The sequence below is a fragment of the Scyliorhinus canicula genome, chromosome 8 (assembly GCF_902713615.1).
Source record: "Scyliorhinus canicula chromosome 8, sScyCan1.1, whole genome shotgun sequence".
NCBI classification, from domain to species: Eukaryota; Metazoa; Chordata; class Chondrichthyes; order Carcharhiniformes; family Scyliorhinidae; genus Scyliorhinus; species Scyliorhinus canicula.
Window position 1 is genome coordinate 6,999,940 of NC_052153.1, and position 8,895 is coordinate 7,008,834.

Below are 8,895 nucleotides of genomic sequence, written 5' to 3' on the forward strand. Positions count from 1 at the left end.
AACAGCTTCTTCCCTACTGCCATCATTCGATGAATGGACCTACCTCGCATTAAGTTGATCTCTCTACACCTTGCTGTAACTGTAACATTATATTCTGCAGTCTCTCCTTCCTTCCCTATCTACGGTATGCATTGTTTGTACAGCATGCAAGAAACAATACTTTTCACTGTATACTAATACATGTGACAATAATAAATCAAATCAAATCAAATAGGAGATGCATAAATGCAAAATGTTATTGCATAGACACAGCCACTGGGGGAACATACAGAGTGTAGTATTACTCTGTAGGGAAGATGCGACAAGAGATCAGTTCAGTCCATAAGAGGGTCATTCAAGAGCCTGGTAACATGGGGGAAGAAGCTGTTTTTAAATCTGTTAGTGCGTGTTCTCAGACTTTTGTATCTCCTGCCCGATGGAAGAAGTTGGAAGAGTGAGTAAGCCGGGTGGGAGGGGTCTTTGATTATGCTGCCTGCTTTCCCCAGGCAGCGGGAGGTGTAGACAGAGCCAATGAATGGGAGGCAGGTTCGCGTGATGGACTGGGCTGTGTGCACGACTCTCTGTAATTTTTTGACAGTGGTTTAACAGTGAGAGCAGAATCGATTGGTTACGGTTATTGGTTTAATAGTGAGGCCAGTAGCAAATCAGTCATGGTTAGTGTAGTGATCTCTGTGTGTGTTAATACATGTTAAATACCTAGGGGTCCAGGTGGCGGGGAGCTGGGGGGCCCTGCACAAGCATTCCTATATACCTGCTGTCCCTTTCTTCCAAGTGGGTAGAGGATGTGGGTTTGGAAGGTGCTGCCGAAGGAGCCTTGGCGAGTTGCTGCAGTGCACCTTGTCGATGGTATTCTCCGCTCCCACGTGTGTCGGTGGGGGAGCGAGCGAGTTGGGGTTTGAAGGGCTTTGGGATGTCCTGAGGAGATGATAAGCTGCTATATAAATGCACATGTCTTATTTTCCCAGTTCAATGGTTATGCTAAAACGCACTGGACTTGTGCCACACTCTGTACGATGGGCCAACAGACAGCGCTGTGGAAATGAACGCTGGAATTCATTTCCATTGCTGATTTAGTAAACAGTAGAAAGCCAATCCGAAATCCAACTGATAGATCTGCTTCAATCGGAAATCAAAGTTTTAGTGAGGCATGGCCACAGGGGGTTCTGACACCAAAGGATCAGCGGTACATTTCCACTATTATAAATCAATCCCCAATGATATTGAAATTTATTTTCACCTTTCATGTTGCTAATCGGCAGCTGTTTCCGCGAAAGCTGGCCAATTTCCTTGTTGACTCCTCGCTCCATCTGATCGGCAGCACTGCCAAATATTCTTCCATTTTAAAGAAACAAATTGTCGGTGGCAAGGTCAACCTTATGGCCCCTCCTTAATTGCCCCTTGAAAAGGTGGTGGTGAGCCGCCTTCTTGAACCGCTGCTGTCCATGTGGTGTAGGTACACCCACCGTGCTGTTAGGGAGGGAGTCCCAGGCGTCTGGCCCGGCAATAGCGAAGGAACGGCCGATATATTTCCAAGTCGGTATGGGAGTTCCCCTTTGAAGTTTGAATCTTATTCAGCAGACTCAATGAAATCATGAGTCCAGCTTTGCTCCTGGGTCTTAATACCTGAATTTCATTTCAGGCTGCAAGGGTTCTGCAGCTCAGTTAGGCACTGGGTGGAAAGCACACGTGTCAACTCCCATACTGTACAGCCAGTTGCGGATCACAGGCCATGAGACAGGCCTGCGTGTGTGCGTGGCTCGGGCGTACATGCAGAGAGCTGTGCTTGGCGGCCCAGCACCTTCTCAATGTTAGAAAATACGGAAGCTGTATTTGCAGAGCATCGTCAGGCAGTCCCAAAGGACTTCATAATCCATTCATAACTTTTGAACATTGCTGAAAAGAGACACATGTTGTAGAAGCTTTTTATCCTGCGCTCACTGGGACAAACGCATGAAAGCGGCTCATTTACACTTACTACAAGCGACATATATTCACACACTTGGGACCCGTTCTCTGCAGACAAGAGGAATATGTTCAGCCATGCTCCTATTTGGAATCATTCAGGAGTTTGAGGAGCCTATTGTTCCCTGATGCTTTTCCCATGGCAACGCCTCAGCCAATCAGGGTCGACTTACCAACCAATCAGCCCCCTCTTCTTGGGGAGTAAAAAGATTGTTGTGATCGTTTAAAATTTGACAGTCCTGCTTTTGGGCCTGATGCATGTACGGTGAAAAACTTCAGCCACTCGGTGTACGGTGAAAAAGTTCAGCAACTTTGAGGTACACTCATTGGGCGGAATTCTCGCCAAAAATTTGGAAGTGCGGTCTCCGGCGGGAAACAAGCTGCGATCAACCCACGCACACTTAGAAATGTTTTTGGAGCCGGGGGGGGGTTGATTCGCGCCATGGGACCTGAAGAAGACGGCAAGGCCGGGTCCTCAGAGATTAGGCTGTCCTTTTTAAAGGGAACCCCGATCTCAGAATAACACTGTAACCCCCGAATCGTTCGCAAGGCTCCTCCCCCAAGTGAGTGACACACCTCTATGAGTTTGCCAAAGCCCCCCTCCCCCCCCTTTCAAGGCCCCCCCCCCATCAGACACCTCTCCCTTTCAGGCCCCTCCTCAGTCCCCCCTTCAGGCCCCTTCCCTTGGCAGTGCAAACCTGGCATTGCCCCCTGGCATCCTGGCAGTTACCTGCCACTGCCGGGAAGGAGCAATCAATCAGAGCACCTGGTCTTCCTAGGAAGGAGTCCAGAACAGAGGAAATGCAGCAGAAAAAGACCGGGTTCAGAAAGAACACCTGCTCTTTCTAGGGCGCATTTCAGGATAAAGAAAAAGCCTCCATGAACAAATTGCAGTTAGAAACAACACCTGATCTTTCTAGGAATCACTTCAAAGTTAATGGACTGTGAAGAGCTATAAAAACAAAGAAAGCCACCCCTCCTTTGATATAGCCTGGGCCTGTCAATCAAGATGCTTATAAAAGGTCATGGATCCAGCAGAGGGCAGCAGAGCAGAGCTACTGATTGGCTGTTCCGGGGAAATTTGCACACATGCAGTGCGGGCAGCCTAATTTGAAGGTGTTCCTGCGAAGGAGACCCGAGGAGTTTGAGTGAAGGCAAGCATCCAGCAGAGGGCAGCAGAGCAGAGCTACTGATTGGCTGTTCCGGGGAAATTTGCACACGTGCAGTGCGGTCAGCCTAATTTGAAGGTGTACCTGCGAAGGAGACCCGAGGAGTTTGAGTGAAGGAAAGCATCCAGCAGAGGGCAGCAGAGCAGAGCTACTGATTGGCTGTTCCGGGGAAATTTGCATACGTGCAGTGCGGGCAGCCTAATTTGAAGGTGTACCTGCGAAGGAGACCCGAGGAGTTTGAGTGAAGGCAAGCATCCAGTAGAGGGCAGCAGAGCAGAGCTACTGGTTGGCTGTTCCGGGGAAATTTGCATACGTGCGGTGCGGTCAGCCTAATTTGAAGGTGTACCTGCGAAGGAGACCCGAGGAGTTTGAGTGAAGGCAAGCATCCAGCAGAGGGCAGAAGAGCAGAGCTACTGATTGGCTGTTCTGGGGAAATTTGCATACGTGCAGTGCAGTCAGCCTAATTTGAAGGTGGTTTGTGGAGGGGCTGTTGTCAAGTGACAGTTAAACCCGAAACACTTCGTCAGTGTTTCCCCCCCCACCTCCTCCTCTAACCATAAAAAAAAACACGGTCATTGGGAAGCGGGAGCAGGGGCCTGTCGTGAAGGTGAGTGAGTGCCTTTAAATTTGCTTACCTTTCAGCAGGAGCAGGGTTTGAGGGAATATCAGGTAAGCTCTTCCTTTCTTTTTCTTGTTTTGTTTAAATCTAGAGGTGATGTCAGGGAAGGCAGTACAATGCTCCTCCTGCAGAATGTTTGAGGTGAGGGACGCCATCAGTGTCCCTGCTGATTTCATCTGTGGGAAGTGCACCCCAACTCCAGCTCCTCAAAAACCGTGTTAGGGAACTGGAGCTGGAGCTGGATGAACCTCAGATCATTCGGGAGGCAGAGGGGGTCATAGATAGAAGCTTCAGGGAGGTAGTTACGCCAAAGAATAAAGATAGATGGGTGACGGTGAGAGGGGCTGGGGGTAAGCAGTCAGTACAGGGATCCCCTGTGGTCGTTCCCCTTAGTAACAGGTATACCGCCTTGGATACTGTTGGGGGGGGGACTTACCGGGGGTCAGCCATGGGGTACAGGTCTCTGGCACAGAGTCTGTCCCTGTTGCTCAGAAGGGAAGGGGGGAAAGGAGTAGAACATTAGTCATTGGAGACTCCATAGTTAGGGGGATAGATAGGAGATTCTGTGGGAACGAGAGAGACTCGCGGTCGGTGTGTTGCCTCCCAGGTGCCAGGGTCCGCGATGTCTCAGATCGTGTTTTCGGAATCCTTAAGGGGTAGGGGGAGCAGCCCCAAGTCGTGGTCCACACAGGTACCAATGACATAGGTAGGAAAAGGGATAGGGATGTAAGGCAGGAATTCAGGGAGCTAGGGTGGAAACTTAGAGCTAGAACCAGGGCCGGCTCAATGTACCGGCAACCCGGGCAGTCGCCCGGGGCGCCATGTGCTAGGGGGCGCCATCAAGGAGTGCGGGTCCCGCGCATGCGCAGTTGGGCCGGTGCCAACCAGCGCATGCACGGTGGCCGCCCTCCCTCAGGCCGCCCCGCACAAACATGGCGGATGGATCCAGGCTCGCTGGTGGTCACTCCGCCCCCCCCCTCAGGCCTCCTCCGCCCCCCCTCTGGCCCCCCCTCTGGCCCCGCCCCCCCCCCGCCCCCGGCCCCGTCCCGCCCCGGCCCCACCCCCCCTGGCCCCACCCCCCCGGCCCCACGGCCCCACCCCCCCGGCCCCACCCCCCCCCCCCCCGAAGGGCGCCGAAGTTCAGCTTGCCCGGGGCGCCAGCCAGCAACCCTAGGGCCAGCGCTGGCTAGAACAAACAGAGTTATTATCTCTGGATTATTACCCGTGCCATGTGCTAGCGAGTCGAGGAATAGGGAGAGAGAGCAGTTGAACACGTGGCTGCAGGGATGGTGCAGGAGGGAGGGTTTCAGATTCCTGGACAATTGGGGCTCATTCTGGGGTAGGTGGGACCTCTACAACGGGATGGTCTACACCTGGACCAGAGGGGTACTAATATCCTCGGGGAAGGTTTGCTAATGTTCTTCGGGAGGGTTTAAACTAGTTCAGCAGGGGATTGGGAACCTGAAATATAGCTCCAGTACACAAGAAGCTGAGAGTAGTGAGGCCATGAGTAAGGTTTCAAAGTTGCAGGAGTGTACCGGCAGGAAAAAAGGTGGTTTAAAGTGCGTCTACTTCAATGCCAGGAGCATCCGGAATAAGGTGGGTGAGCTTGCGGCATGGGTTGGTACCTGGGACTTCGATGTTGTGGCCATTTCGGAGACATGGATAGAGCAGGGCGAGGAATGGTTGTTGCAGGTGCCGGGGTTTAGATATTTCAGTAAGTTCAGGGAAGGTGGTAAGAGAGGGGGAGGGGTGGCATTGTTAGTCAAGGACAGTATTACGGTGGCTGAGAGGACATTTGATGAGGACTCGAATACTGAGGTAGTATGGGCTGAGTTAAGAAACAGGAAAGGAGAGGTCACCCTGTTAGGGCTTTTCTATAGGCCTCTGAAAAGTTCCAGAGATGTAGAGGAAAGGATTGCAAAGATGATTCTGGATAGGAGCGAAAATAACAGGGTAGTTGTTATGGGGGACTTTAACTTTCCAAATATTGACTGGAAACACTATAGTTCGAGTACTTTAGATGGATCGGTTTTTGTCCAATGTGTGCAGGAGGGTTTCCTGAATCAGTATGTAGATAGGTCAACAAGAGGCGAGGCCGTATTGGATTTGGTACTGGGTAATGAACCAGGACAGGTGTTAGATTTGGAGGTAGGTGAGCATTTTGGTGATAGTGACCACAATGCGATTACGTTTACTTTAGCGATGGAAAGGAATAGGTATATACCGCAAGGCAAGAGTCATATCTGGGGGAAAGGTAATTATGATGCGATGAGGCAAAACTTAGGATGCATCGCCTGGAGAGGAAAACTGCAGGGGATGGACACAATGGAAATGTGGAGCATGTTCAAGGAACAGCTACTGCGTGTCCTTGATAAGTATGTACCTGTTAGGCAGGGAGGAAGTGGTCGAGTGAGGGAACCATGGGTTACTAAAGCAGTTGAATCACTTGTCAAGAGGAAGAAGGAGGCTTTTGTGAAGATGAGACGTGATGGTTCAGTTGGGTCGCTTGAGAGTTACAAGTTAGCTAGGAAGGCTCGAAAGAGAGAGCTAAGAAGAGCCAGGCGAGGACATGAGAAGTCTTTGGCAGTTAGGATCAAGGATAACCCTAAAGCTTTCTATAGGTATGTCAGGAATAAAAGAATGACTAAGGTAAGAGTAGGGCCAGTCAAGGACAGTAGTGGGAAGTTGTGCGTGGAGTCCGAGGAGATAGGAGAGGTGCTAAATGAGTATTTTTCATCAGTTTTCGCACAGGAAAAAGACAAAGTTGTCGAGGAGGATACTGAGATACAGGCTACTAGACTAGAAGGGCTTGAGGTTCATAAGGAGGAGGTGTTAGCGATTCTGGAAAGTGTGAAAATAGATAAGTCCCCTGGGCCGGATGGGATTTATCCTAGGATTCTCTGGGAAGCTAGGGAGGAGATTGCTGAGCCTTTCGCTTTGATCTTTAAGTCATCTTTGTCTACAGGAATAGTGCCAGAGGGCTGGAGGAGAGCAAATGTCCCCTTGTACAAGAAGGGGAGTAGAGATAACCCCGGTAACTATAGACCAGTGAGCCTTGCTTCTGTTGTGGGAAAAGTCTTGGAAAAGTTTATAAGAGATAGGATGTATAATCATCTGCAAAGGAATAATTTGATTAGAGATAGTCAACATGGTTTTGTGAAGGGTAGGTCGTGCCTCACAAACCTCATTGAGTTCTTCGAGAAGGTGACCAAACAGGTGGATGAGGGTAAAGCAGTTGATGTGGTGTATATGGATTTCAGTAAAGCATTTGATAAGGTTCCCCACGGTAGGCTATTGCAGAAAATACAGAGGCATGGGATTCAGGGTGATTTAGCAGTTTGGATCAGAAATTGGCTAGCTGATAGAAGACAAAGAGTGGTGGTTGATGGTAAATGCTCTGACTGGTGTCCAGTTATTAGTGGTGTGCCACAAGGATCTGTTTTGGGGCCGTTGCTGTTTGTCATTTTTATAAATGACCTGGAGGAGGGCGTAGAAGGATGGGTGAGTAAATTTGCAGATGACACTAAAGTCGGTGGAGTTGTGGACAGTGCAGAAGGATGTTACAAGTTACAGAGGGAGTAGTGAGCTAGTGGTAAGATTCTTGGTAGTGTGGACGAGCAGAGAGATCTCGGTGTCCATGTCCATAGATTCCTGAAAGTTGCCACCCAGGCTGAGAGGGTTGTTAAGAAGGCGTACGGTGTGTTAGCTTTTATTGGTAGAGGAATTGAGTTTCGGAGCCATGAGGTCATGTTGCAGTTGTACAAAACTCTGGTGCAGCCGCATTTGGAGTATTGTGTGCAGTTCTGGTCGCCACATTATAGGAAGGATGGCGAAGGATGGGGAAGCATTGGAAAGGGTACAGAGGAGATTTACAAGAATGTTGCCTGGTATGGAGGGAAGATCATATGAGGAAAGGCTGAAGGACTTGAGGCTGTTTTCGTTAGAGAGAAGAAGGTTAAGAGGTGACTTAATTGAGGCTTACAAGATGATCAGAGGATTAGATAGGGTGGACAGTGAGAGCCTATTTCTTCGGATGGTGATGTCCAGCACGAGGGGACATAGCTTTAAATTGAGGGGAGATAGAAAAAGGACAGATGTCAGAGGTAGGTTCTTTACTCAGAGAGTAGTAAGGGCGGTGGAATGCCCTGCCTGCAACAGTAGTGGACTCGCCAACACTAAACGCATTCAAATGGTTATTGGATAGGCATATGGACGATAAGGGAATAGTGTAGAGGGACTTTAGAGGGGTTTCACAGGACGGTGCAACATCGTGGGCCGGAGGGCCTGTACTGCGCTGTAATGTTCTATGTTCTATGTTCTATGATGAGCTATAATATAAACAAAGCTAAGCCCTCCTTTGAAATAGCTTGGACATGTCAATCAAGAGGCTTGTAAAAGTTAATGGGCCGCAAAATTGAATGTAAACAATGCAGTTCAAAGCTTTAAGGCTTCTCAGCCAGTCCAGAGGCATGACAACATTAAAGGAGAATGAAATTGAATTTGAAAACAGTACTTCAAAGTTTCCCAACACATCAAAGGAAAGAATCATAGAATCCTTAGAGTCCCTACAGTGCTGAATGAGGCCATTCAGCCCATTGTGTCTGCACTGGCCTTTGAAAAGAGCACCCTACTTAAGCCCATGCCTCCACGCTATCCCCGTAACCCAAGCAACCTTTTATGGACACTAAGGGGCAATTTAGCATGGCCAATCCACCTAACTTGCACATCTTTGGACTGTTGGAGGAAACCGGAGCACCCGGAGGAAACCCACGCAGACACGGGGAGAACATGCAGACTCAGCACAGCCAGTCACCAAAGGCTGTCATTGAACTCGGGTCCCTGGAGCTGAGAGGCAGTAGTGCTAACCACCGTGCCAGTTTTTACCTCCACTGACAGATATTTGAAACTTGATGTGCTGGGAGAGACATTAACGGTTTGAAGGCTACAAAGGGAAGACTTTTACATTCATTTGTCTGATCATTGACTTTGACGTGCTGGGAGAGTGTTTAAAGGTTTTTAAAGCTACAGTGAGAAGACTCACCCCAGGTAAGACACCCACCCTGAGTCCATCCAGCAAAACCCAAGCCCCCCCCCCCCCACCAAACCCCCACTCTCCCTGAAGGACCCCCTATGTGTAGAGGG